This window comes from Protopterus annectens, chromosome 10.part0, assembly GCF_019279795.1.
Source record: "Protopterus annectens isolate FY-2018-M chromosome 10.part0, PAN1.0, whole genome shotgun sequence".
Classification (NCBI taxonomy): Eukaryota; Metazoa; Chordata; order Ceratodontiformes; family Protopteridae; genus Protopterus; species Protopterus annectens.
In genome coordinates, this window is record NC_056744.1 from 1,421,916,288 (window position 1) to 1,421,941,331 (window position 25,044).

General features: G+C 39.6%; 1 protein-coding gene across 3 annotated transcripts in view; it reads left to right on the forward strand.

Annotated features, from left to right (window-relative positions):
• Positions 1-25,044, forward strand: part of VAV3 (vav guanine nucleotide exchange factor 3) — a 2,320,370-nt gene that overhangs the window by 1,247,455 nt on the left and 1,047,871 nt on the right. The gene's annotated exons all lie outside the window — the stretch shown is intronic.

Genomic DNA, 25,044 nt, shown 5'->3' on the forward strand with positions numbered 1-25,044 from the left:
CATGTCATAGCTGCATATGTAATGCTTGTTTACTGTACATCTGCTTACTGCACTGATAGGTCATATGTGGCAAACCTAATAGTAATTTTTGTTTTTTTTCACTCCCTCTCAGTCTCTTTGTGGCTATTCTTTTGTTTATTTTTTTCTTTGATATTTTATTTCTCTCCATTTATGTTTCCATTGCCCACAGCGTATCACAAAGCTGTGCAAGTGATATTGCCCAGGTCCTCCCCATTGGATGCAGTCATCCTCCCTAAGGGGTTCATCTGACTCCAGGCCTTCCTCTCCCTCAGTTGTAGAGGGAGCAGTGAAGTTCCATACCTGTGGCCTCTAGCAGTCCCTCGTAGGATGGGAGTGTTGTTATTCCCTGTGTGTGCGCTGCCAGGTGTACACATTTTGTATTGTGGAGGGAGCTGTTAGAGGTGGTAGGGAGATGATGGACCAGTGGCTAGAAGCCTGCACCTGCTGCACGGACAGGGCACTAATGAAACTTATAGGTTTGCACCACTGCCTGGCACTGCCTTCAACACTTCAGGTATTCCAGTGGTGCGAGTGGTCAGCGTGTAGTGTGACCTCTTCCGAGTCTATCTCAACGACTGTGGAGAAAGGAAGGTTTTACTCTCTGTATCCCCCATCCTGGTGTCCACATTTCTTGTGTCATTTCCCTCCCGTATCTGTTCCCTAAGTCTCCTCATCAACATTGTCCTCCCTTTGTCTGTATATCTTTAATTCCGCTGCTTCCCCAAGTGTGTCCGCATCACCTCTGTTAGTCTTTAGCTGTTAAATTTATTACTGTTTGTGTGCTCCTGCCCTTAAACCTCTTCCTCTTTCTATCCCATATTTTATCATTACATCCTTCATCATTTTCCTTCTTTCTCAAAAAACAAACATAAAAAAACAAACAAAAAATACATATTTTTTCATTTGGTTTGAGAGCGACATATTTTGTTTGATCACTTGCTGTTGAAAAGTTGGCTTTTCGATGGATGGCCATGCATCCTTATATATCTATATATAATGGTGGCTTGGGCTACAATATTCTACCTAGTTAATTAATAATTAGCTTTGTGCAACATTGAGCTACAAGGAATACCCTCACAGGCCTCACTGTGATTGTTCCTGAATCCCAGGATTAGTCTTTATTTACTTGCTTTTAACTTGGTTTTCTGTATTATAACACTGACATTTTGATTCATGAGAATCATTCAGTTTAGTGGCATCAACATAGATTTTTATTCTTAACAGCTTGGACAGCTTAGATCTGTACATTGTTTGTCAGCTTAAGGAAGTGTGCATAGCAGCCATTTCAAAGAAATAATAATCTGGTACTCCAATATGATTTGCAGTTTTCTTACCAGCAGGACTGGCCTTTGCCCAACTGGTGCCCTAGGCAAAAGGTCTCCACAGTTTCTCCCCAAAACTGCACTGTGCCACCATCCAGCTAACTGGAAAAGTGGCCCTGGCTACCTAGTTGGCCTATGCCTAAGGCCGGCTATGCTTACCAGCTTAGGTGCAGTCTTTGGCAGAACAGAAAAATAAATGAAACATCACAGTACCTTCCTGTTTTGTCACTCCTTATAGACCATATTCTACCAGTGCCCCATGTTTTACAGACCAGTACCTTCATTTCAATTTAAAAAGCTCCCATTACAGAATGTTACCCAAAAGCCTAGCTACTGCTTCCCATCAAATCAAATGCAAACTTCTGTAACTGCTTTTTTGAACAAATTGTGGTTGAAGAGCACTCCTCCATTCCAAACTCTTCCATTATTTCTATGTCTGGCCACCCCTGACTCCACTCACTCTCTCTCCCCCAGTGGTCCTCATTGGCCTGCTTTTAAGCAGAAGGCTCAAGGAGTGGCTTCCTCTTCCTTCTCCTCTGTGCAGCAGCATCCAGCAGGATCTGGGATATGGTCATGTAATTTGGGGAGGGCAGCATTGTTGGCCCATCATATGGCTACATTAGCTGTTTAGTGACTTAAATAACTCATTAACACCTACCTGGTATGGAATGTCATAACTGTAGCAGCCTATACACATCTTGCATTCCAGAGCATTTTCTGAAAAATAAACTTAAAAGGATAAGATAAACAAATGTAAACAGTTTGTGAAGAATAAAAGCTATTAAATCTGTACATATTGCAATGTTATCAGTCAGAAATATTATTTGCAGTGATAATAGTGCATCCAAAGTCTTATCAGTTTTTAATGGTTTAAACTATTAATGTAATTTGCAGGAAGGTGATATCCATGCCTAGGCAATACTTAGACTGGTTTTATAACAAAGAAAAAATAACTGTAGTGTAGAACACGATAGATTAAGACATTTTTTTTATGACTTGATTTTGCTTTTCCCTACAGTTGACTGCACGTAGGTTTAAGATTTTTTTCAGTAGATTTGGTATTTTTCATTAGAAGCAATTGATAAATAGCTGTTAAGTCTTTGGTAATAGGTAAAACTTGTTTGGCAAGGCAGTGATGCTCCACCCCCCCCCACCAATGGCACCACCCCTGAGGGCAGATATATCTCGAAGGACAGCCCCTCTCTGAACAATTCAAATAAGTGCATGCTGTTACAAGCTTTAACACAATGAATAAAATACATTGTGTGAGAAGCACTCACCTGCCTGTAAAGTATTAGTTACAAATAAAGTTATATATTGAGACACGAAGCAACTTTGAGAGCCCTACTTTCATTTGTAACCACCTTGCTGTTGTGTGATACTGAAAAAGATCTTTCCACCACTATATTCTTTTGAAGAACGTGGTACTTCAGCAGGAACACTGCTAATTTTTTTCTCTTTAAGCCATGAGATTTTAGTCTGGTGAGGTATTTTACAGAGGTTTTTCCATAGATACTATAATGTATTATAATACACACAAAACCAAAATTATATTTTTTGTTAAACTTTGACAATTTTCATATCTTGTAAACTGTAGTGTGTTTTCAGTGGAATATATTATTTTTTGGTTACTGTTTGGTGTGGCAACCTTGCGTTTTTTGGGACCAGTGTGCTGGACTGGGTGTTTGGTGTGGATAAACTGTATAAACTAAACATAAATTGTTAGAACATTTTTGTTAAGCAGACATAAGTTTTCACTTTCCAACAAGAAATTTCTATGAATGCATGTTTACCGAGATATTTACAGACTTATGAAAACATATGTTTAACTGTATAATTAGCAGTATAAATAACACTGAATATTTTTCAAGATTTGTAAGTTACAGTCCAAATCTGAAACAATGTTTTCTTCAACAAGATTCTGGATTTCACCAGATGTCATGCAGCTGTTTATAAATCACTTGTTTTTTTTTTTTTTTTGAAGTATGAAAAAAAAATATGGAAATATTGTTTATTTTCAAAGCTACTAACAAACCACTAGCAATATATGAGGTATAGTGTGATATAAATGGACACTGACAATGAATTTCCCTGTCTCCCACCATGGCATATCACACTGCACCTCTCAATAAGATGTAGGACTCTCATTTGTAAAAATATGCACATAAATATGGAAATATGTATAATAGGTGATGAAGATGGATTCATTTGCCTACTGTGGGACATCCTAGATTAACAGTCTCGGTGCCATTTTCTTGTAACTCCTTGCACTTACAAATATTACCTGTTATTATTTGGTAAGTCACTAAGTAAATGAAGCCGGACTCAAATAAAGTTCTGGATCCCATAAAGAGCTATGGGTGTGAACTGGAGTTGTGCAAAAAGGTGCTATGGTGCTATAGGAGTGAATGAGTTAGTAACCCAGTACAGAATGATTCTGTGCCTCTACAGGTGAAAGTGACTTTAATGTTTTTAAGGCAAATGCTTACTAAGTCACTTATCATCCCTATTAACTTAAAAAAATACTTTTTACAAAAGATAGCTGTAGTGCATATTTTCTTAGACTCTGTAGGTAGTTTCAGTGAAGGGCCACGGACAGACACATGATTTTGTCCATCAGGTGATGTCCAGGCCTGCTGAAGACTGTAGCTAGTTTCAGTGAAGAGAGTAAGACAGGCATTTCTGTCCATCTGGTGATATCTGAGACAGCTGATTATGCCTTAGCTTTGTCCATGACTCCCATAACTGACTTAATTGCATGATGCTTCCAGAGGCAATAACATACATGCTATGTCTTATAAAGTGGACCCAATCAGATTCTGTTCTGGAAAAGTAGGAAAATTAAGTTATTGCTGAATGCATTAAGGGAAGGTCAGAAGCTTTTATGCATGAAAATTCTGTCTAGAGATTGTGTTGTGTCGTGACAATCACTAATAAATTGCAGAAATAGTATCGGAGAACCTGTGTACTGCAGATCATCCCTTTTCAGGTTACTGTCTGGATCACTGTAGTAATTAATTAATGTTACCTTTTCAGGGTTTGCTCTTTCTTTTGTTTGATATACCTGCCAGAGTGTTGCTGGTGAGAGAAACCATTAGTTCACATCTCAGAACCCGAGACAGCTGGAAAGCATGCTACTAATCTTATATATATATATATATATATATATATATATATATATATATATATAGAGAGAGAGAGAGAGGACTAAGTACAGTGCCTTTTATAAATACAACACTTCCAAGTTTCTTTTTTTTCAAATGGTACCTGCAGTTAAACACCATATCTTTTTTAATGATATAAACAAACCCGGTATGAGTATCGCATATTTAAAAGTAAAATAAAATCAAAAACCACAAAGCACACTGAACCATCCCCTCCAAAACACCTTAAATCCACAAAAAAGTTAAAGCAACCAGAAAATACATGCGGTTGAGCACTTTCGTCTTAAAAAGACATCATCAGAACTGCGTTGAAAGAACAAAATGGGTTTATATAGTCACCAAATCAGCTGTTAGTTACACACCCTTAAAATCAACCAGTCATGGTCAAAACAACTTAAAAGCATTAAAATCGAATGTGTCTGTAACCTCTTGGACAAAACCACAGTCCTTAGACTGCTCAAATACCCCCAGTTGTTTAATATGGTAGCTCTTCTTTTGACTTTGTTATTAATAGAAATATTCTCATTTAAACCTGGAGGTGTGGTGGTGTCGAAGTTAATCTGCCAAACCATTTCCCTATATAATAGATGATTCATCCAATCTCCCGAGGATGCTTCTCTACTAATTTGTTCCAACACCAAAAATTAAATTGTTTAAACCCAACACAGTCAACAGAGTGCTTTGACAAAGCACTTTTGTTATCCTTGCATTTAATGCTGTAAATGTGTTGGTATATTCTCTTATTCAAGGCATTCACAATTTTCCCTATGTAAAATGCCGTACATGTGCCACAAATCGCAAGATAAATCTCCCTCTGTCAGTTACAGTAAAACTTACCACCCCCTCTAGGTTTACTCAGTGTAGTTTGACAAATAAATTTACATCAGATTTGGCTTTAGTAGACTATATTTGTCCTCTGAGTTGTTTGTTTAGTTTGATGAGAGTGCTTTTATCCTGCTAGGTGCTGCACCTCCTAATTTTTGCCTCAGGATGCCCATATTCACCAAGCTGGTAACGGAGATAGTGGGAAAGTTCATATCCATGGCAACATAACATTTTTTATTGATTAGACAGTTGGAGTAAGAATATAAAGTAATGTTAGGAGTATGCAGTTTGCAACTCTGGGGGCAGTGCTTGTCACTGCAAACTAGATGTGCTGTGTGCAACTAGGTACTGGTGAAATTTCAATGGTAAATAAATAAATTTGGCCTCCCTGGCCAAGGTCAACCACAAGACATTCTTTAGCTATGTCAACACCCTTAAAGGCAATACACAGTTGTGTGCAAGATGGAGCAAACCTACTGGCTGACAAATTCAGCTCCAACTTTCCCCCTCTTTCCCCCTCAACCTTCCCGCAGGAAATACCATCACATATAACTCCATCCTGCACACATTCTTCAGCTCAACATTTGCTTTCTCTTCCATTTCTTTCACCACTCCATCATCTCCTTCTCTGCCTCATCTGCCTCCCTGTTTCTCTGGGATGCCTCTGCCCCAGGAATGGAAACAAAGTAAATGCTCCTCCAAAATGGGTCCCACTCACAACAATGACGAGTAGAGGAAGTTCACCAATACCCTTACCAAATTTTCCCCAGTTGTAAAAGTAATACCTCAGGTCTCCCATGAAGAGATGTCACTAACATGATCAACAAAAGGATAAATACAATTTAAAATAAATTAAATTAGTATGTTTGAGTTAATATCTATCATTTTGTGAACAAAGGGCACCACTTCTTGTGTTATATGTAAATATTTTAGGCATTAAGAGAGCCCCATAACCCTTTTGCTTGTCATTGTCATTTGTACATCACCCTCCCCCACTTTCTAATAGCTTATTACATAATCTTCTTCTTCTTGTTCTTCTTTCGGCTGTTGCCATTAGGGGTCGCCACAGCGGATCATCTGTTTCCTTTCTTCCTGTCCTCTGCATCTTGCTCTGTCACACCAACCACCTGCATGTCCTCTCTCACCACATCCATAAACCTTATCTTAGGCCTTCCTCTTTTCCTGTTACCTGGCAGCTTCATCCTTAGCATCTTTTTCCCAATATACTTTGCATCCCTCCTCAACACATGTCCAAACCAATGTAATCTTGTCTCTCTTGCTTTGTCTCCAAACCTTCCAACCTGGGTTGACCCTCTAATATACTTATTCCAAATCCTGTCCATCCTCGTCACACCCAGTGCAAATCTTAACATCTTAAACTCTGCCACGTCAAGCTCTGACTCCTGCCTTTTTGTCAGTGCCACTGCCTCCATCCCATATAACATAGCTGGTCTCACTACCCTCTTGTAGACCTTCCCTTTCACTCTTACTAGTACTCATCTGTCACAAATCACTCCTGACACTCTTCTCCACCCACTCCATCCTGCCTGTACTCTCTTTTTCACCTCTCTTCCACACTCACCATTATTCTGAACTGTTGATCCCAAGTATTTAAACTCATCCACCTTCGCCACCTCTACTCCCTGCATCTTCACCATTCCTCTGTCTTCCCTCTCATTCACACACATGTACTCTGTCTTAGTCCTGCTGACCTTCATTCCTCTTCTCTCTGTAGCATATCTCCACCTCTCCAGGGTCTTCACCACTTGTTCCCTACTCTCACTACAGATCACAATGTCATCTGCAAACATCGTAGTCCACAGGGACTGATCTCGTCTGTCAACCTGTCCATCACCATTGCAAATAAGAAAGGGCACAGAGCTGATCCTTGATGTAATCTCACCTCCACCTTAAACGCATTCGTCACTCTCACCACAGACATCACCACTGTCAAACTACTCTCGTACATATCCTGTACCTTTCTTACATACTTCTCTGACACTCCTGAATTCCTCATACAATACCACAACTCCTCTATAGGCATCCTGTCATATGCTTTCTCTAAGTCCACAAAGACACAGTGCAATTCCTTCTGACCTTCTCCGTACTTCTCCATCAACACTCTCAGAGCAAACATTGCATCTGTAGTGCTCTTTCCTGGCATGAAACCATACTGCTGATCACTAATCATCACGTCCCTTCTTAACCTAGCTTCCACTACTCTTTCCCATAACTTCATGCTGTGACTGATCAGTTTAACCCCTCTGTAGTTACTACAGCTCTGCACATCACCCTTATTCTTAAAAATCGGTACCAAAACACTTTTTCTCCATTCCTCGGGCATCCTCCCACTTTCCAAGATTTTATTAAATAATGTAGTTAAAAACTCCACTGCCATTTCACCTAAACACCTCCATGCTTCCACAGGTATGTCATCTGGACCAACAGCCTTTCCCATTCTTCATCCTCTTCATTGGTGTCCTTATTTCCTCCTTGCTAATCCACTGCACTTCATTATTCACTATCCGCACATCATCCAACCTTCTCTCCCTCTCATTCTCTTTATTCATCAGCCCCTCAAAGTACTCTTTCCATCTGCTCAACACACTCTCCTCGCTTGTGAGTACATTTCCCTCATTATCCTTTATCACCTTTACCTGCTGCACATCTTTACTAGCTTGGTCCCTCTGTCTAGCCAATCGGTACAGGTCCTTTTCTCCCTCCTTATTTTCCAGCCTTTCATAAAACTCTTCATACACCTTAGGCTTAGCCTTTGCCACCTCTCTCTTTGCCATGCACCTCATCTCCTTATACTCCTGTCTACTTTCTTCATCTCTTTGACAATCCCACTTCTTCTTCGCCAACCTCTTTCTCTGTATACTCTCCTGTACTTCCTCATTCCACCACCAGGTCTCCTTGTCCTCCTTCCTCTTTCCAGATGTCACACCAAGCACCTTTCTAGCCATCTCCCTTACTAGCTCTGCTGTAGTTACCCAGCTATTTGGTAACTCTTCACTGCCACCCAGTGCCTGTCTTAACTCTTTCCTGAACTCCACCTCACAATTACCTTTTTTCAATTTCCACCATTTGATCCTTGGTGCTGCCCTCACACTCTTCCTCCTCTTCTTGATCACCAACGTCATCCTACAAACCACCATCCTATGCTGCCTAACTACACTTTCCCCTGCCACCACTTTACAGTCTCCAATCTCCTTCAGACTGGCTCTTCTACATAAGATATAATCCACCTGTGTGCATCTCCCTCCACTCTTGTATGTCACCCTATGCTCCTCCTTCTTGTTAAAATACATATTCACCACAGCCATGTCCATCCTTTTCGCAAAATCCACTACCATCTGACCTTCTGCATTTCTTTGCTTAACACCATACCAACCCATCACTTCCTCATCCCCTCTGTTCCCTTCACCAACATGCCCAGTGAAATCTGCTCCAATCAACACTCTCTCACCCTTGGGTATAGTCATCACCACTTCATCCAACTCACTTCTTTCTCATCCATTGCACACCCAACTTGTAGCGCATATGCACTAACAAACATTCATCATAACAATATGAATTTCCAACTTCATAAACATCACTCTATCTGACACTCTTTTCACCTTCAAAACACTCTTGGCATACTGTTCCTTCAGGATAACCCCTACCCCATTTCTCTTCCCATCCACACCATGATAAAACAATTTGACTCCACCTCCGATACACCTAGACTTGCTCCCCTTCCATCTGGTCTGTTGCACACACAATATACCAACCTTCCTTCTGTCCATCATATCAGCTAGCTCTCTCCCTATACCAGTCATACTGCCAACATTCAAAGTTCTGACCCTCACTACCACAGTCCGAGCCTTTACCTGCCTTCGGGCATGCCTTCCCACTCTTCTCCTCCTTTGGCCAACAGTAGCCCAATTTCCACCAGCATCCTGTTGGCCAACAGTACTGGTGGCGGTCATTGTTAACCCGGGCCCCGACCGATCTGGTATGTATATCTGTACTGTTGTCTGCATGTATGATTTGGCAAAATTTTATGCCGGATGCCCTTCCTGATGCAACCCTCACCATTTATCCGGGCTTGGGACCGGCACAAAGAAATGCACTGGCTTGTGCATCCCCAGTGGCTGGGTTAGCTTATTACATAATAATATCTGGCAAATAAGTGGCAAACTGTTACTTTTTATTGTATATCGGAAAGCACTTTTGTTCAACAAGGTACATTGCATTCAAGTGTGTAAGATGCTTTTAATTGCATGCCATCTTATTAACAACCCATTCATCAATAAACACTTGTGAATGGAACACATTAGGTGACTGCATACAGTGGTCAAATGCCCAGTCATCAGAAGTGTGCATGGTATTGTACAGGCAGCTGTGCAGTGACAACTGTTCTTGCAGCCTAGGGGCAAGATTGTTTAAAGCAACAGTATGCCTCCTCAGAATTAAAACTTTGAGGAGGCATTTAGTCCATCAACTGCACATTGCAGAGTTTATGCCTATGTGAGAAAGTCACAAGTACACTGAAGGTTCATAGGTTCATAGGTGTGGACTAGGCTAATGGCCCTGGAGCCTTTACAAGCCTAGCCCATAGGATTACCCTGGCATCATGCCACCCGACCTTAGTTCCCAGTGCCTCTGTCAAGTTGAGCCACTGGAGTGATCCCTGGGGTGAATTTTCTATTTGACATCCACTCATCAAAATTTCCCTTGAAGCGGGCCAGTGAGGTGCTCTGCTTGACTTGTATGGGAAGTCTATTCCAGAGCATGGGCAGTCTCTGGGTTATGAACCTGTCTCTCCAACATGTTCTGTTGAATGTGGTAATGAGGTTGAGGTCTCTCGATCATGTGGTGCAGTGGGATTGGGATTTCTTTAGATGCAGCATTTCTAACAGTGCTGGGTCAGACATGGCTTTGTAAGTCAAGCAGAGATCGCCTCTAAGTACGTGATATGAGACAGAGAATAGTTGGAGTTTTTGAGTCTGTCCATATAGGACAAGTGTTTAAGGCCTAGGATCCTCTTTCTGAGGTACTTTTGTGGCCTCTCCAGTTGTTGCAGGTGTCTAGTGAGTTGCATGCCAAATGGGGCATTGTATTCAATGATTGGCCTAATGAGGGAAGAGCAGAGGGAGACAATGACCTCTTTCTTCCTGGATGCAAACCCCTTAGTAATGAGATGTGCTAAATAGAAGGACTTTCTGATCACAGTGGCAATGTGGTGGTCAAAAGAGAGCTTGCTGTCAACCTCTGTTCCCAGACCTCTTATAATGCCTTCTGTGTTTAGTGGACTACCATTGATGTGGTAATTCAAGGGAAATGGGTTTTTTCCCAAGGCGGATGACAACACATTTTTGGCACTGAGCTTAAGGCCATGGTTCTGACACCAGCTATTGGTCTCAGTGAGGCCTTTCTGTAGGATATCAACATCACTTGGGGAGTTAATAATAGCTCCCAACTTGCAATCTTCTGCAAACTTTATCAACCAGAGTCCTTTTGTGTTGGCCTGGACTTCAGAGAAGTAGATATCAAACAAGAGAAGACCCAGAACCGAACCCTGTAGGATTGCACTCGTGACTGGTCTGCAGTCTGACTTGAAGTCAGCTACTTTCTCATTGTGGGTTTTATCTGTGAGCCAGTTTGCAACCCACCTAGTGATATAGGGATTGACGCCTAGCTTAGTGAGTTTTTCTATGATTCCTGAGTGGGGAATGGTATCAAAGGCCTTGGCCAGATCAAGGTAGGCTATATGAACCACCTTGCCTTCGTCCACAGCTCTGGTGACTGACTCACAGAAGTTGACCAGGTTAGCAGGCATGATATACCTTTCACAAAACCAAACTGTGTGGGATCCAGAGTTTGAAGATTCCCTTTATCCTTGTTTATTAGGTCCATGATGATGTTCCATAGCTTTGCATGTCAGACTCATCAGGCTAATGGGGCGATAGTTCCCAAGTTCTGTAGTTTCTCCTCCTTTGTGGAGAGGGATGACTGTAGCAGTGCACCATTTGGTAGGGACAAAGCCTGAGGTGTGCCTTTGATTGAACAGGGCACACAGGTGAGCTACCATTTCACTCTGTAGTTCATGTGGAACACAGCCAGGGATAGTGCCAGGTCCCATAGAAGCTGTATTCTAGGCATCGTTACACTACTGCTACTGTCAACTGATACTGCTACACAGTCCTGTTAACATACTGGCAGAAGGGTGAGGCCCCAGTAAGAAGTAAGACTCTAATCCATTTTGGACAGTAAGTGGATGTACAGCACCTTGGACTTTTTATGAGCTGTTATCCAAAACCCATTACTTTTAAGTTACACCTGACCCTGAATACTGTATGATGCAGCAAGCGTCATGGACCCCTGACCACCTAAAGCAGCATTACCTTAAGAGGTAAGTATTCATCAAGTACTACCAGTACTACTGCACACAGCCTGCTTCCCCTTCCAAAAAGTATGACACTTCAAACTTCTTGACTTCTACATTTAATGAGCAGAAATGCCTATGAATAGAAAGCTGGTATGCAACTCTGATATATTCTCACTCTTGTCTGCCTATATGTACACATGTATGTAAATATTTACTTTTATATATGTATATATATATATATATATATATATATATATATATATATATATATATGGATCTAGGATGGATCTAGGACTAATTACCGATGACATGTTTCAGCAAAACTGAAATTGTCGAGCACACGCGAAAGTCTGCAAAAAAAATAATACAAAACACAACATAAAAAAAAAAGATAAGAGTAAACACGTTTATGCAGGAGGGCAAGCCGCCCTGCACCCCCCATGTAGTGGGTTGTGCACCCCACACCCTCCTACTTTTATATTCTCACTCCGAGATCGCACTAAAATAGGGGAAAGGGAATATTCCCTTATCCCCACTGTACAGCAATCTCAGCAACAGCCATTCTGTCATGTTTTTTTTTTTTTTTTTTTTGCGTGAAAGTGTGCCCACCCATTTTGGTTTCAGTGAAACGGGCTTTTGCTCAACAGTCCTAGACCCATGTATACATATAAATATCTATAGCCATATACAGTGGATATAAAAAGTTTACACAACCCTGTTAAAATGCCAGGTTTTTATGATATAAAAAAATGAGACCACAATAAATCATTTCAAAACTATTCCCACCTTTAATGTGACCTATCACTGGTACAATACAATTGAAAAACAAACAAATCTATTAGGGGGAAAATATAAAAAATAAAAAACATACAATACGCTGGTTACGTAAGTGTGCACACCCTTAAACTACTACTTTGTTGTGTGTGCACACCCTTAAACTAATACTTTGTTGAAGCACCTTTTGATTTAATTACAACATTCAGTCTTCTTGGGTACACACCTGCCATCAATTAAAGAGACTCTGATTAACCACAAATAAAGTTCGGCTGTCCTATTAGGATTTTCTTGACATTTACTCAGTTGCATGCTACAGCAAAAGACGTGGTTTGCAGAGAACTTACAAAGCATCAAACAGATCTCATTTTTGAAAGGTATCAGTCAGGAGAAAGGTACAAAAAATTTCCACAGCATTGGATATACCATGGAACACAGTGAAGACAGTCATCAAAAAGTGGAGAAAATATGGGGACAACAGTGATGTTGCAAAGAACTGCACATCCCCTCAAAATTGATGAAAAGATAAGATGAAAACTGGTTACGGAGGCTGCCAAGAGACCTACAGCAGCACTGAAGGAGCTGCAGGAATTTCTGTCAAGTACTCGTTGTGTATTACATGTGACAACAATCTCCTTTATTCTCCATATGTCTGGACTATGGGGCAGGGTTGCAAGACGGAAGCCTTTTCTTACACAAAAAATACATCCAGGCCCAGCTAAAATTTGCAAAACAATACTTCACATCTTCCAAAAGCATGTGGGAAAATGTGTTATGGTCTGATGAGAGAAAGGTTGAACTTTTTAGCCACAATTCCAAAAGGTACATTTGGCGCAAAAACAACACTTGACATCACTAAAAGAACACCATACCCACGGTGAAGCATGGTGGTGGCAGTATCATGCTTTGCGGTTACTTTTCTTCATCTAAAACTGGGGGTTTAGTCAAGGTGGAGGAAATTATGAACAGTTCCAAATACCAGTCACTTTTGGCCCAAAACCTTCAGGCATGTGGTAGAAAGCTAAAGATGAAGAGGAATTTCACCTTTCAACATGACCCCAAGCATACCAATAGAAAATCTGTGGGGTGATCTGAAGAGGGCTGTACATAAGAGATGCCCTCGCAATCTTACAGATTTGGAACTCATTTTGCAAGGAAGAGTGGGCAAATATTGCCAAGTCAAGATATGCCATGTTGATAGACTCCTACTCAAGGAGACTGAATGCTGTAATTTAATCAAAAGGTGCTTCAGCAAAGTATTAGTTTAAGGATGTGCACACTTATGCAACCATGGTATTGTACGTTTTTTATTTTTTATATTTTTTCCCTTAACATATTTGTTTGTTTTTCAATTGAATTTACAGGTTATAGGTCACATTAAAGGTGGGAAAAGTTTTGAAGTTATTTATTGTGGTCTCATTTTTTATATCACAAAAACCTGGCATTTTAACAGGGGTGTGTAAACTTTTTATATCCACTGTGTATATATATATATATATATATATATATATATATATATGTATATGTATACACACACACACACGCACACACACACACACACACACACACACACACACACACACACACACACACACACACACACACATAAAACAGTGATTGTACTCCAATCACATGAAGAGTGAAGGGTTACTTGCCCCCCTGCAAAAACAATAAAACAATTGTAGTTGGTTTGCATTTTCCTGGATTATGTCTAGAATTACTTGTTATATTTTAAGTTTGCTGAGTTTTATTTCAGTATATGTGAGTTGCTCTGATGTTAGATCAATTTACAGTTACACACACACACACATACACACACACACACATACACACACACACACACACACACACACACACACACACACACACACACACACACACACACACACACACCTGTGTGTTGTATAAAGTAATGCAGCTAAGATACTTGGGGCTCTTCAAAAACAACTTTATTAATGTGAATCGAAAGGTCTGAGCTAACTTCACCCAGAAATAAATAGGGCTTTTGACAGTCTTAGTCCTTGTAGTTCACAAACAATTACGTTTTCTGTGGCACAAATAAAACATTCAGTGATATTAGGACAGAATCTTTGGTACCAAATAAAACAGAATGAAACACAGTCCTTTACTCCCATGTCAGACATAAACATGACCAGGATTCTCCTCTGTTAGCTGATCCTTCTGTCTAATCCTTTTCCAGAGCTGATCCTATCATCTCCACTTTGTAGTTAACAAATTATTTGATTGTCCTCTATCTCTCTTTTCAAGTCTTTGATTTCTGGCTTTCCTATATACCACAAGGTTGCCCTTAGGGCTGCTAATCTACAGAAACCTGTGTTCTCCTAAAGGAGATATAATCAGTGAGGAAACCAATATGCTATGTTCCATTGCACACACCCCCCCCCCAGGTTGAAACTACCAGTTTCAGACATTGTGGGTGGTCAGGATGAAGCTGGATCTGAAACCAGAATGACTGAAGGGATAGGGCCCACATTCAAACCTTGATATTCCCCTTTTTTTGCTGATGCTGTGATGTTGCCATTGCAATAATGTGTGCTTTTGTCACCAAAATAAATTCTCTTCCAAAAGGGAGTGCTGCAAGGACTTCAGATCCCATTTCATGGCCATACTGCACAAATAAACCATCACTGATCTGAACTGACACACTCTCCACCTCCAGGATTGCACAGTAATCTCATGTTAATGTATTTCTGTACCTCTGAATGAAAATCTGTCTTCTTGATATACTGCTTGGATGAAAATTTTATTTATAAATTATAGTGTTGACCAGATTAGTGGCTTTTTTTTAAGGAATGCTAAAACTGAGGTGGTATTTCTACTACAATGAAAAATGTGGCCAAGATCTTAGGGAGCTTAACTACAGTTTATTAAAGGTGCCATGGTATCTTTTACATACACCTAAGCTACCACCACTCAAGCAGATGGGATCTCAGTTTAATGTGTCACCCAAAGGATATCGCACTCAGGAGTGCAGTTCCCCATAATGCTACACTGCAGTGTAAGCAATTCAATCACCTGAAGTGGGAATAGAACCCATAACCTGGTCTTCCAGCACCAAAGGTAAGTGGGCAACCTGTTGTCGCACTGACATTGCAGTTCCTCATACACAGTAGTGACTACAGTATTTAAAAGCATTTTGCATATTTTCCAGACTCAATATTTTACATCCTCCCAACACAATATAATACATCATATTTCATATGATGAATTGTGGACTGCAAAGGTTTGAGGGATAGTGCCTGTGATACTGCCAGCCCAGCTATCTGGAATTTTGTAAATAATCATATGTCATTTGTGAATATCAACATGATTCATATGCCTATCTTATAAATGTAAGAGAACTGTATGTTATGTGTATATTAAATTACTGATGTGTGTTGAACATGATTTGTTCAGTACTGAGCTTCAAGAATGTAATCACAGTGTACCCTACTGGAAAAGAAGAGAAATGCATATAAACTATATACCTGTGCAAATGTATGTTTTAATAGTAGACGCTGGAACATACAGAGCTAACTTGCAAAACATCAAGAAAATAAGTTGAAATTAAAGTATTTTACCATTGTGTTATCTCTCAGTTTCAATGCAGCAAGCAGACATGATGTCTAGAGCTAGAAGTTTTTGTATTGTCTTGAAACAGAAATAATTACTATCTTTCGAATGTAAAAGCGTTTTATTATTTTACAACTTCCACGTTCTGCAAACTTCTGAGAAACATGTATACTTCTCACACAGAGATGTTAAAAATTCTGTTAGTATCCGTTAGTCTGGGAACTGAAGGTAGGTGACACAGAGTGATGTCATCCAAGCTGACCCAGCAGTAATGTTTGATAGTAATTTAAGAACTCACGAAGAGAAATATTTTGCATTTTGTATCTTGTCTTGGACCTAACAAGAACATCCACTCATCATCATCAACACTTGCCTTGCTAATAGTACGTAACTAGGGAAAAGTAATTTATTTTGCAGATAGATAGGAATATAGTAAAGATTACTTCAGATGTTTTCTGTATTTATTTGAGACTGTCTTGCAATGTTGTTTTGAAATATTTCCTGTGTTTCTAAACTCTGTATTTACAGTGCTGATTGAGTATTGTCTTGTTCTTTTATTATTTATTATTAAATATATTTAAACGTATCTCTGTGGCTCATATTTGTGAAGCATTTTTAAGCTCTCAAAGTACTTGCATATGTATTTGGTGACACTGTACAGGCCACTCCTAAATAGCCTTGTTCTTGGTCATACTTACCATTTGGATAATAGTAACATTACACAGTAGGATGGGTCACTCTTTGGGAAGGGCCTTAAAGTAGTTGATAAGGGGTTCTGGTGGCATTGATAACTACCTTATGGTCTGGGCAGAAGGGGCATAGCTAGTAAACCTGTGCCAGCCTTTCCCAGGTGGGTGTTTGTGTATAAATCAAATCTCAAAGTGTGTGTGTATGTGTGTGTGTGTGTGTGTGTGTGTGTGTGTGTGTGTGTGTGTGTGTGTGTGTGTGTGTGTGTGTGTGTTAGCTACTTGGGCAGGGACACAAAGCACTGGCTGGACAGAGAGAGTGTTGGAAGGACTTGGCTTGGAACCCTGGCTAAGGACTTAACTCTATAGCTGTTCCAGTGGGGAGTCTTATTGGGGATCTGGAGAAAGAGGGAGAAACCAGCCCCAGAGTGACTGTAATCTCTGTGTGCTCTTAAGAGAAATTGTACTTTACTGTGTGTGTACTTGTCATCCTCCCATTGTGTACATCCCTCACTGTTGCCAGTGGTGAGGATTGAGGCTCCTTGATTACTGGTCCAGTGCAGGGGCGTCACAGTGCCACTTAGCACAACTTGGTATTATCAACTGTCTGTCTTTCTACTTTGTGAAATCTGACAAAGGACAGGCAATATTGCAAAATTAGGTACAGACTTCATACAATACCAGCTAGAAAAAAGAAAGCCTTCACCTGTTTTTATGGCCTCTATATTTTTAGTTGTGGTATTATCACACATCTTCCTGTAAGTTTTTTACTTTTCTTAGCATTCACATTCAAGCCTGCTTGTTTTATGAATTCTAACACAGTCTGCAGTTTCTGTAAGTGAGACTCCCAGTCCTCTGACCAGATGACCACATCATTCAGGGGTGTGATGAAAGAAGCTTCAGTATTTCTCCATCAGTCCCTGAAAAGTGGCTGGAGTGCCATGTAGGCCTGATGGTTATCGTATGTATGAGAACAGACCATTGGGTTTACCAAGGCAGTTTTTACTTTAGCAAAGGGTTAAGACATATCTAGCAGTACACCTTTGTTAAGTGTAGAGTTGTTTAGTATTTGGCTTTTTCTATGTTCTCAAGCAGCTCTTCATTTCTGGGCTTGGGCTGTAGCTATCAAACTGTAATATGCTGCTTAGTTTCCTAATCAAATAGTCTCTAATACTTAGGTTCTAGAGTTAGCACTCTTGGGCTGCTCCATTTACTAAAAATAGTTTTTCTGTCTATGGTAGTCTGTAAGGTGTCAGTCTGACCGTCATTTCAGGTAATCTCACTGTAATGTTCTGTCAGTTTACTTATCCAAGACGTTTCTCAAAACACTCCTTTATTTTTAAGAAAAATTTCTTGCTTCCTACTTTTGTCCTCTTGACAAGGATTCCTCTCACTGCATTTCAGGTAGAGATTCTCGGGTCTCTCTCTGCTTTGTGCATTGCCTTCCAAGCCACCAAATGTTCTACTTCTTTCCATGGCTTCAGTATTTTAATATGATAGATTTGCTCTTATCATCCTCTTTCCTGACTGTCTAACCTTACAGGTCACTGCATTTATTTTAACTATATTAATGGCACTTACCCCAAAAATGTGTTCTCTGGAGAGGGCACTGATGCTTTTGGCAAAACTCATTGTTGGATCTCCTGTGCTTTCTGCATGTATTGCTTCACTGTGGATACAACCACACAACCAACTTTAGTCTATTCTGTAAACTAATGTAGTGGTCTGTCATATTTTTAAATTATGTTTTCTGCCCTTCTTAATTTTTTTATTATGCCAGTCCTTTGGAATGCCTGCCATACAGAAGTACAGGTGGGGTTAAGCTAGCTGAAGCTGCAGTGTCTTTCAAGCTGCAGACAGTAAGTAGGGTTACAGCTCATCCCTGTTCTTCCCATCTGTGTCAATAACTTAGTATGGCTTTCGGTCTTTTACTGAACCCATTTATTAATCCATTAATCTGTGAATAGCACCCTGATGTCTACAGTATTTTGATTTTAAAGCACTGGCATAGTTGATGGAATGGCTTTCACATAAAGTGAGTACTTCAGTCAGTAAGCATCTCTCTCTGGTTACCTAGTAACATGTCTCTGGCATCAGACATAGAATTAGCTTAATGTAATAGCACTGATTTTGAAAATGTTTTAGCATAGTCCATTGCTACTAGTATGCGTTAATACCCATTTACAAATCTTTCTAGTGGCTCACTATTTAATAGTTCAAATGGCACATTTATGCAGTAGCATAGGGCAGGGCAAGAGGGGCAATTGCCCCAGATGCAAATTGTCGGGGCATGATCAGCCAATCCTTATCTCCCTTTAATGCAATAGAGGCTTTTAAAAGCAGGTTTTGCATTTGTGGTCAAACCTGAGCAGTGTGGTCTATGCTGAAGCAACTGCTTGCTACATTGTAGCAAGCAATTTGCTACAGTGTTTTTTTTTAACTAAAACCTGAGAGCTGTAGTGCTCTGTGCAGACAGGGTAGCAAAATTTTGAGCCAGAATTAGAAAAAGCTGAAAGATATGCCCAGCCCTTAGTACACTAAAAGGACACCCATTTTCATAACTGTAAATATAAGATAAGAAATGTACTTGCAGTTATTTATTAATAAAATAAGTTAAAAAAGGGTTGGGAGTAGGGCACAGACATGACCTGAATGGCTGGGGTGCGGATGGGTGATGTTTTGCTTCTGGTCAGCTGATTGTTGTATCAGTAGAAGGAATGTCCATTTTTTTCTGTACTTTAATGGAAGAGCTGGGGGAGTGCAGATTGGCCTATTACAGAGACGTGGGTTTTTTTTGCTCTTTACTTGAAGAGCTGTGGGGGTGGGGCATTGGTTCATAGTACGAAACCTGGGTGCTCTTGAACCGGCTACACTTCTGGCTTTATAATAAGTAATTGGGTCAATGCACTCTTAAATCCAGGACGGGGTACAGTGTTCTGGAGTTCTTGACTAGAACCTCAGCAATTATCTATCTCTTTCTTTATGTCTGTCCAGCAAAATGTGGTCAGTATACTTGCCCTAGTCTTTTCCATCCCCACATAAACTTTTAATATGATACTATGGGCTGACTTCATTACTAAAGTCCTATACAAATATGGCTCTAACAAATGATAAAATAGAATTATTTTCCTGTCTTTGCTTACTCTATATAAGAGGCCATCTTTTATCTCAAATTAGGAGTTGGAAATAATACCGACATTTTGTTTATTATCCTATCTTACAGTCTTAATGTACATACTTCTCAACTGTCCATATTTTTGCAGAATGTTCAGATGTTTGCCTCATATTTTTGGTCAGTTGCTCATAACAATTTGTGGTTTTCTGGCAAATCACTGAGGATAGAAGCAACTGAATAATGATATGCGTTTGTATTCTAGCAACTTTCTAAGCTCATAAGAGCAATAGTTAACATCTGTCCCTATTTTTGGGCCCCCCCCCCCATTATTTTAGGCTTTGTCCAGATTTCCTGCTGTTAGAGGTTGGGCGGTAGTGTTGGTGTATCGTCTTCCTGGTGTTGCGTTGTTGTTTTATTTTTTTTGTGTGTATGCCTGTTTTCTGTGTATTCAGCATACTGAGTTTCACGAAACAAAAGTGAGTCTTCGTTGAAACGCTCTTTCGCGGAAATCAGCTCAGTCATTTTAGACTAGATATAGATTATATATGTGTGTGTGTATATATATATATATATATATATATATATATATATATATATATATATATATAAATATATATAAATATTTATATGCACACATACAACAGTCTATAACCTTTCTGGCAAACAGACAGTTGACTGAAAGTGCCAGGCTGAGGGTCTATTTACACCTTGAAGACAGTTGACTGAAAGTTGCAAGTTGAGGGCCTATTTACACCTTGACTCTATATTTATACTGCAGAAATACTTTACAAATAACCCTTGACTGGACTGTTACACCCCCATTTCCAAGAACTCCAAACAAGCTCCTATGTACCCCTTTCAGAATCACTGAGTATAGATCTAACTTCCTTTTGTGAATCTACACACCACAGCTAAGTTGTCTCAAGGCAGTTGGCATAAATTATCAATTTATTTTTCATTAATCATGATATTTACCCAGCAGAAGCTGCTCTTAATAGAATTTTCCATTCTGTTTATTAAACGGGGAAGGGCGCAATCTGTTTAACACCACTTATATGGGGAGTTCTGTTTTTTCTTGATACTATGATTATCGCAATCTGTATAACAATGCTTGTGTGAGAAGTTCACCTTCACACACACCAGATTTAGGTGCTCCCCTCCGCATTGTCTTACTTATATATACTAACTCTCATATTTGCACAATCATGACCAAAGGGAAATACCTGCATCTAAGTTACAACACTCAGCTCTGCATGCACAGGTAAAACCCTTGCCACATGCAACCAACAAAAAACGTAATAGCATTTTTTTGTGCAGGTGGCAAGCCCCCCCCCCTGCACCCCATCCTATTAATTATGTATACAAACTTTGAGATTGCACAAAATGAATATTCTGTCACATATATCTGTCACACATATTCTGTCTAGCACAACTGTTAGCCTTCTGCATATGTCGATCTTTTGCAGTCAGCGATCCTGCTGATGACATTGTGGTATATCGACTTATTGCAGTAGAGCCATGTATACATATACTGGACACAGAATGCTGCCCAGAACAAATGGATAATTGAGTATAGTGGGGATCTTGTGTTCCAACCAGAGTACCAGATACTTCTTTGTTATGCCCAAGTTCCCCCATTTTGTTTTTACCCCTTTGATATGCATTGCAATCCAAGAAAATATTAAAGCCTTGTATCCTACAACACAGATTCTGCAGGCACTCTGAAACAGAGGTCAGTATAGTTACTTAAAAAAAAAATCAATCGAACAAAAAAAAAACACTTCAGTTCATCACTTTTTCTTGTTTGCAAGTGCTGAGTGATTTGTAAGTAATTTAATTAATTAAATGTATTTTCATGTAGCCCCCACCCTGGCCAATTCAGAAAGGTTGCTAGGAGAGGTGCTCAAAGTTTATCTAACAAGGTACCCATTTCTAATTCATAGACAGCCTCTTTCATGGTAATTTATCACAGAGATTTGCAGCACTAGCATTGACCATCTCTGCAGCAGTGGTAAATTCCAATCAGACATTCTGGGGGAGAGGTATGGTATTAGCCATGTGCTTTTTCCCATAAATGCCTTTAATAGGATATTTATGCCACTGAGGTATTGAGAGAATTGTTCTGCTGTGTAAAGTAATACAGCCGGTCACAGCTACTTGTTTTAATTGACACAGCTAAAAGCTTATGTTCACCCAGTTTGGTAGAGTTAAGTGCAAGGGAGTTTAGCAGATAGGATTTATTGAGATGTGCTTGCGTGTGTGTACTTTTGGGGCTGCATGTTTGAGTGTGTATATACCTGGGAGGTTACAGTACGGGGTGTAATGAGGGGGTAGGTTAGGTGTGTGTGTGTGTGTGTGTGTGTGTGTGTGTGTGTGTGTGTGTGTGTGTGTGTGTCTGTTCATGAATGTGTGAATATGTGTGTGGGGGAGCTTTCATACCTGCACTCTCTTCTAGACTAAGAAGCAAATCCTGCAGCATTACCAGGGGAGAAACACTAGATAACCAGTATATTTCTTTATAGTATGCCTAAAGGCACATGCAAAAGGTGTGCAGCACAAAAGAAGTGGGTCATGGGGAATATTAGACACTAGGGATAACTTTTTTTGCCTTAAAGGCACTTAAAAATTACATAGAGGTGTGCAACACTAAAGCTGTCAGTTAGAGGAACAGTAGACCACAGGAATAACTCTCAGCATTGTACCTTAAAACCACTTAAGAAAAAACAAAAAATATTTCAGCATGAAAGATGTGTGCATATCGGAGGGAGACATAGACACCAGGAATAATATTTATAGCATGCCCTAAAGGCACTAAAAGATTCAAACTCTGTACTTGTGCATCTCACACAAGAGATTAGTCATGTTCACAACCACTAGGCACCAGGGTTAATGTAAAATATAGCCTGTGCCTAAAAACATGTAACTGGAGGGAATGAGAATTTAAAATCTGCAGCCTTGACATTAAAAGCAGCATCATTAATCCAACTATGCCACCTAATCAGTCAGAACTGCAAAGGCGTTTTCACATAATAAGACATAGAAAGCTCATCTGGCATTATTTAATGACTGCAGCAGTACACGGCTGACAAGGGCCAGGGTAACTAAAAGAGACAACAGCAGAAGCATCTTGTTACAACATGCACAGACTATTGAGAAGGATGTGTGTGTGTGTGTGTGTGTGTGTGTGTGTGTGTGTGTGTGTGTGTGTGTGTGTGTGTGTCTGTGTAGGGGAGTGACTACAGGACAAAGCCTAGAGGAACACTAGCAACACCAGGAGAATTATAAAGTAGTACTTTGACTCAATGATAAAGCTGATAGAGCAATAGCCCTTGGACAAAGATGTACATTACAAGCATTATGAAGAATGAAACTCTAATATTTGGCATTATTAACTGACTGTAAGGATATGTGATTTGTGAAGGCAGGGATAAAAACATAGGAGAGACATTGAGAATATGTTGTCAACACAGGGACAAGTAAGAGGTATATCAGTGTGTGTGTGGGTGTGTGTGTGTGTGTGTGTGTGTGTGTGTGTGTGTGTGTGTCTCTCTGCATGTGCATGTATGTGTGTGTGTTTTTGTGGTATGCTTGAATGTGTGTATGTATATGTTTGAGTTCAACTGGGTGGGTGACTGAGCCAATGTGATGCATGCAGCTAATGATTCAGAATCATAAATTGCCACATCATGTAAGCAGTCCATTGTTATTGCATCTCTTACTGACAGTGCTGGGTTTTTTTTTATGAATCCTCCAGTTAAACTTCCATTTAAGTAGCATCTAATTTCATTCCAATATTTGAATCAAGAAATTGCTTACTTCTGTCAGTTCCAGAGGCACAAAATATAGTACTTTAGTGTTAGGAGAATGTTCATTGATATTCTCATGTGTAGTATATGTTATAGCCATCTTCCCTGACTTGTATCATTGCAAAGAGATAAATAATGAATGCATAATAGCAGTTTTTTTGCATATATACATATATGTAATATGAACTTTATATCTCGTTTTGTACATTGGTTTTCCTATAGAAGCAGTGTTTTTAAAATATGAATATACATACTGAAAGAATATGTAATTCTCATTCACACATAGACCTGCCTTAAATTTTAAATGTATTTATGAAAGTTATAATTCAGGCCACGAAAAGAAGCTGCCAAATTAAAATTAATTTTCTGCATAACATATGTGATAGCTGTATGCTGATATACTCAACTGCCAAATGAAATATTGTGGAAAAATTGGAACTTCATCGTGTGAAAGAACATAGGGTCTTTATCTCCCATTGCTGACATTTTAAGATTCAAAGACCCGAGGCGAATTCAGAAAAAAAAAAAATCTGGATATAAAAATTCAGAACTGTCTCAGAAAATAGTAGAAGGATTTAGAGCTTTGCTTCGCTTTGAGGCATAGTTAAGGCTGTCGACCTCAAGTAAGAAAGCCAAGATTAGGATATTCGAAAGGAAAATAATGAAGTTACTCCTTCCCAGTGTATATTGTCTGTACAGTGTAATCTGAAGTGGTAATTACAAGCTGTCTTCCAAACTTGCTTACTGGAAGCCCTGAAGGCAAAATATTCTACACAATTGCTTCTGGAATTTATTCTTCTGTGACAGCCTATGTCTGTATCTCAGAGATTTTTGTCCATATTGACCATAAGTAAAGATATGATCAATGACTGGAAGTTACAGCAAGAAGCTTTCATAAGCTAGTGTTATATCTTTGCCAAATGAGAAGCAAGGAGAGCTGTCAGAAAATGACAGGCTCTACAAACTTGACTTTATAGATGTTCCAGGAAATGGCAGTCTGTAAAACAACATTTCTTCAGACTTGAACTAGTAAATGTTCATACAAAACTGCAGCTGTCATGAAGAGTCCATGGTTATGCAAGCAACACGATAATATGAACTTTATCTTGGAATTACGTGAATACTTCACTAAAGGAAACATTTCACTTTACTCCCCTCAGCGAGCTGCTTCAGCTGTTAGGTTACAGAAGTGTTGTACAAGTAAACCTGTGTTCACAAAAGAGATAATGCCTAATAGATGGGTGGTGTTGACAAAATAAATAATAGCACTGTTATCAGTGGTCTAAACAGGTCAGCAAAAATAGTATCAGCTATACAAATAAGCAGAAGCCGTGGCAGTTTAAAAGTAGCACTAACATTTACTGGCAGTTTCTACTGTCACTATT